Source organism: Protomyctophum parallelum (assembly GCF_964188405.1).
Source record: "Protomyctophum parallelum genome assembly, chromosome: 23".
Taxonomy (NCBI): domain Eukaryota; kingdom Metazoa; phylum Chordata; class Actinopteri; order Myctophiformes; family Myctophidae; genus Protomyctophum; species Protomyctophum parallelum.
The window spans coordinates 20360972-20366971 of NC_139715.1; positions in this window are offsets into that span (position 1 = coordinate 20360972).

A 6000-nucleotide genomic window follows, 5' to 3' on the forward strand; every position below is an offset into this window, starting at 1 on the left:
TATCAGTATATCGCAGGAACACACTCGAGCCAAGGTCAACTTCTGGGTGGGCTCTGGGGAAATCGAATGGAACCGCTTCATCTCCACGTTTGAATCCTTCCCTGTATGGAGGCAAAACACTCCCTGGGAAATGGATGTAGGATGGATGCCACACCGTGGGATGTCTCATGGTCATGGAGGGAACACAAGAACAAAGTTAATCTCTACGCTCAACGGGAGGCATACGTTAGTCCAACGTACCAATAGTCTGACATATGTGGCCGGTTAAGACTCACCCGTGGCTTCCGTGTGAGGTTAGGTTTCTGGTTTAAGGACTTCAGTGTTTTGTACCATACTATAATTGTATGTATAAGTACAGAACAAAGAATGTTTGCTTTCGCCATCTTTGTTGAAGAAGAGTCTGGGCAATTATGATTTAGTCTCACTAGAAACACTAAAAGTTTCTAGATTCTGGCTTAATCTACTTTACTGGAGGTCAATGCTTGAAGTGTGATTACCTTTGAGGGGATTAAGTATGTTTACCTACACCTTACCACATTACCTAAACCCATTAGTGTCAACCTCAGAACCATCAGATCATGGTCTGATTTGGTCTGGCTTTGTGTTTATGCTATTGCCCTGGCTCTGCTCTAATTGAGAGCAATTTAGAAGTTAGGATACAATGGTTTGTTTACTCCCCTGCAGTATCATGAAAGGAAAGGGGTTACCCTGTAGGCCGGATGTACAATAATAAGTTGTTAATGACATTGGAGACACACAGGAAATACAGGGTTTGGAGGATTGACCTAATTTGCTTAAGTTGGTCTTAAAAGACTCGGACACACCCACTGGTCTTTTAAAATCAATGCTATATACAGTGTCTGCCAAGACTGCAGATGACTGAGTGATTACCTCGCCGTGGGAGGATATGGGGGAAAGCTATAGGGGAGTGACAAGAGAAAAAAACAAAAGCAACCATCCGAAACAAAGACAGCAACATTATTGATTGAATCATGGACGGGCTGAAGGGAAGAAGAATAGTCAGTATTTAAGCATGCAGTGCATGATCGGGTGAAAGTGGGGGAGAGGAGGAGGAGGCCTGGGGGCTGGGGCTGCATGTAAAAGCACAGAATGTGTCTGTTCCAAGGCGACTGATGCAGCTCTGGTGAATCATATCCTCTCGGCTGCTTCTGTGGTGGTCACAAGATGGATTGTGTGTGTGCGCGTGCGTGCGTGAGAGAACGTGCATATCTTCTCACCTAGTGTTGGTGTTGAGTGGGTAGTATACAGAAGCCTGTGAGTGTGTGTGGCACGCACACACGCGCACGCGCACACGCGCACACACACACACACACACACACACACACACACACACACACACACACACACACACGTCTGTTTCTATATACTGTAGACTCATACCTTCATGTTCCAAATACCCTCCAGAAAACAGCTAAAGAATAAACTACACACTCCCACAAACTAATCTAAATGTTTGTAAGTGTGAAGATTAGTTCAACACCACTAGTCAATATTTAGAGTTGATATATGTGTAGTGCATGTGGCTTCTGTCTTAAAGGAGCCTGGAAAACCGAAATACTAAATAATCTTATAGTCCATATTAGTGGTGTTCAGCATTGCCAGAGGACTCCTGTATATCTAAACAGGAGTATATGACAACATTAACCCTATTTACTAATCACCGGCACCTGTGTCTGAGGAATAAAGCGGTTAATGAGCTCTGCCTGTACAGATATCAGAGGATAGTAGTAATCTCATGAGTCAATAGTCAGCCTCGGTGCCTTTGGATTTTTAATGGGACTTGGTGAAACATACCGTGTACATACTCTAGGGGCTGCTATTAGAGTCTGTTGAAAATCTTAAATCTTCCCAGCAGGCTCTCACCATTAAGGCCAGCCGGGGCGCCTGATGGAGGGGAAAGGAACTGGTTGGAATAACATGTTTCTTCCACACACTACATCCAGCTGGGGAAACTCCCCTCTCTCAGGTGAAATTAAGCTTGGAGTTTAGACATAAAAGCTGCATAGAAGAATGCATAGAAGCTAGGAAGCATGAGTCCGTTGCTCTCCCCAGGTAGGGGTATTATATTAAGCCCAGGATTACATTAGATAATTGACACTGGGTGAAAAAAATGGGTTGCAAAATCGTGGGATAAAAATGTAGTAAAACCAAAGAAAAACACGACTCTAGTAACATATATTACTGTAACTAGAAGTTCGACCAGCACGTGGCTGGTCTCACTCTATAGCGGCAAGGGGAAAAAAAGGTGTAACACAGAAACCTGTGGCCTGTAGAATGGGGAAAAAAGGAAAAAAAACATAGATTTTATTGCTTGTTTCTCTGACAGGGACAGGGGAGGGGACAGTGGCAGGGACAGGGACAGGGGAGCGCTCAATTTGATTCATTCGTCCTGCGCATGTGCAGCATATTATACTGTATGGCAGTAGGCTACAGTATATACCTTTATTCCTGCTTGGCCTGGGTTTTACTAAAACAAAAGGGTTCACCAGCTGACTCTAATTGTGATCCATGACAAATATTGTTCTAATCTTTTTGTTCGTTTTTGTTTTTTTATGATTATCATCATAATCTGTCTGGACTACATCACTTTGCAGCTCATTTTTGGGAGAGGGATGAATAATGTTCATTATTTTCTGTGGTGTTACAAAATGGTGATAACTAAAGACAATTGCCAGACCAGTCTGACAATAAAGTATTCATCATCATCATCATCACCCAGGACTGGGTTTATTATATCTGTACATCGCTCAAAGCTCATTTTTGGAGAGTGATATAATAATGTTCATTACTTTCGTGTTCATCACTATCGTAATAACTCAAACCAAACATTGAAATTGCTCAGCCAGCGAGAGCATGTATTTCATCATGTCCGTCTGTATCATGGAGTCTGATTTATGCGGCGATTATTAGATCTGCAGGGTCAATTTGGCCTTGTGACACCGCCGTAATCATTTCTGTTCCTCCTCTCCACTAGAGAAAAGATAGTGCCCTTAAAGACATTCTTATAGCGTGGCTCATATGTGAAATCTGGTGCTGGAGGATATTTGTTTCACAGTCAGGTTAGTGTGGAGGACTGTGGATTTTCCATAGTTTATAGAGAGAGGAGATGGTGGGGGACAACTGGAAGATGGCCTCATTGACACGTTTGCTCAACAAATGCTCCACGCACGCACACACACATGCACTCATGCACACGCACACATTGGAGAGGATGTTCACTGGTGGTGTCGGGCTGTGGGAAGATGACGGTGTTAAAGGGAAGTTGAGACTGAACGGTGCGTTTTCTTGTGTAAATCACTTACAAGCTCTGAGGAGAGTATACCTTTGTGGCTTATTGAGCTAAGCCTATGATATTCAGAAACAGTTTTTTTATGATCGTTGAGAGTCCAGATCTACAAGGCGTATAGTGTATAACTTAAATTGATTCTGAATAGTGTGCTTGTAGCACACACAGCTGGAGCAAACCATGTACAGACAGACAGACAGACAGACAGACAGGCAGGCAGGCAGGAAAACGCACAGGGAGACGGAGAGAGGGATTGAAAGCTGATATTATATTCAGGAGGCTTTAGAAAGTCTGAATTCAAAAAAATTCTCCTGGAAATGTTTAATTCATTTCCAGGCGTCTCTCAGACCATGAGTCGTGTTTGAACAGACATTCTCTGGAGGTGAGGGATGAAAATTCATTCATGAGAATCTACTTGTTGTGATGCTGCACACACCTTCATTTAACAATACAATATATTAACTTCAACAAAGCCAGGTACAACATAAGGCCCAGTCAATGTATCAGAGAGTCCCTGCAAGACTCCACTGGCTCCAATTTATAATCAGAAGAATGTTGCTTGCCAAAAAGAAACAAACTAACCATTTAACGCTGCAATGCATTGATAGCGAAAATAGACCGTTTCATTTTGGCCCTCACACAATGGGATATAAATTAAGTGCTACTAAACTCAATGACTGATGTTATACAATTTGTGTAGTGACACCCGAAAAGGGAGCCCAATTTGAGCTGGCACAAATGCTTCAATTCTGTTAAATAAATAAAATTTAAATGAATACAAGGCAATGCAGAAAGACAAATAAACAAAGTAAAATAATAAATATGTAAACAAAAACCCTCACAGAGAAAAAGAGGGGTATACGTACGTATATAGACCAATTCACATAGGGGTGCCCTCCCTGGGCGCGGCCATTACTGAGGTGTAATCCATGGAGAAGGTGTATGGCCAGGTGTATAGCTAATCAGTGCTGTTGCGCTTAATGGTACACCTCAGTAATGGCCGCACCCAGGAAACCCTCTGTGAATCGGTCTATAGGCAGGGACCTAACTAGACACAAGGACTGGCTGGGGCAAACAGGTGACTATGGTTGACAATCAGGGTGGAGGACTAGTACCAATGAAATACCAACTCATATGACATTACACAGAATATGTTAGTATCACAAACCACAGCAGGTCTACAATTTGAATATAGAAACAAAACTACAACGAAGAAAGAGAATATTTACCTATAGGGACGCCTGATGATAAAGTAGGCCCATCTATCATTAATGTTGCAGTAACACAGCTGCATGATTATGCAAACAATATCACATACATAAATCAAAACAGCCATCGATATCCTAAATAAGTTACACATCAAAGCTAATGAGTCTGAAAACGTGAAAACGTTATAACAAGGTGCAACTTCCCATTGACAGCCCATTCATACAAACAGACAAGTCCTATCTGATTGTATTACACAACGTCAAACTCACCAACATTGCAGCTGTACAAAAAGCTTGAATTATTTATTTATTTATTATTATATATCCTCGTGTTTGTTTCATAAAAATCCACCATAGACATAATGAGCTACTTTGTGTCCTTGCAGGTGATTCATTTTCTAAGTGTTTGGAAGTGCTTGTTAAGATATCACTCAACTGCCCTGCGTACGTACCACCCGTTTTGAATGTGCACATAATGCAGGAGGCAGCAGGACGTTGCTTTACTGAAAACGAGTGCTTCCAAACTGGCCAAGATGGTCTGCAAATGGTCAATTAGACGTCCGTCTGAAACCGGGCTATAACTGGTCTAAAACTAAAAGTGAACGTTTTATTGCGGTCTAGGCTTTAGCTTATATAGACGTTGATTAGCTGTCTATAGACCGTCTATATATAGCTGTTGAAACGACAATGTTTCAACATCTAATCTAAGCCTAGACCGCTAAAAGAAAACTTTATTTTTAGACCAGTTATAACCCATTTTTAGACGTCCATTTAGAGGTATTTTAGACGTCTAATAGCCTGAAAAATGCTCAGTGGGCTTCAACTGTGAGGTCCTTCTACTCATCCCCGAAATGTATCGATCATTTTACAAGTGCGCCGCTTTCCAAAGCGCTCAGCCATCGGACTGTGAACATCCATGGCACTGACAGAAGTTCCTCCTGGGAGGTAAACAGCTTAGTGAATCTGGCCCAAATCATTATTTCTTTCCGCATTTCTGCTCTGATAGTGACAGTGAGGGAGACAGGAAAGGTGTGAGAGAGAGAGGGGATGGAGATGGCATGCAGTAAAGATTCTCGAATCATATTCGAACCCAGCTGTGGGAAGGACTAGGGGAAAAAGCTTTTTTTTCTATTAAAGTGAAGCCATGGCGAAACATTCTCGGTATAAAGAAGTGTTTGTATCACTTGAACAGTGTGACATTTGAGAGAGAAGGGCAAGACATGTTACATTGTTTTGGGAATATTTGTTTTGGGAAAAGCTTGATGGAGATGACACGTGATAAATAACCCAACTGTGTTCCTAAAATGTCTGCTTCGAAGACACAACCTGTGGAGTGGAGCAAAAGTTGAAGAAGAAACTGAATTATATTTTCTCTTTAAATGTCTGCTGTCAGGCATGATATTTCACCTTCTGCATAAACAACAGCCCTTCAGCTGAATCCACAAACATTTGCACAGGAAAATGAGCGCAAACTTGTGACTGAAC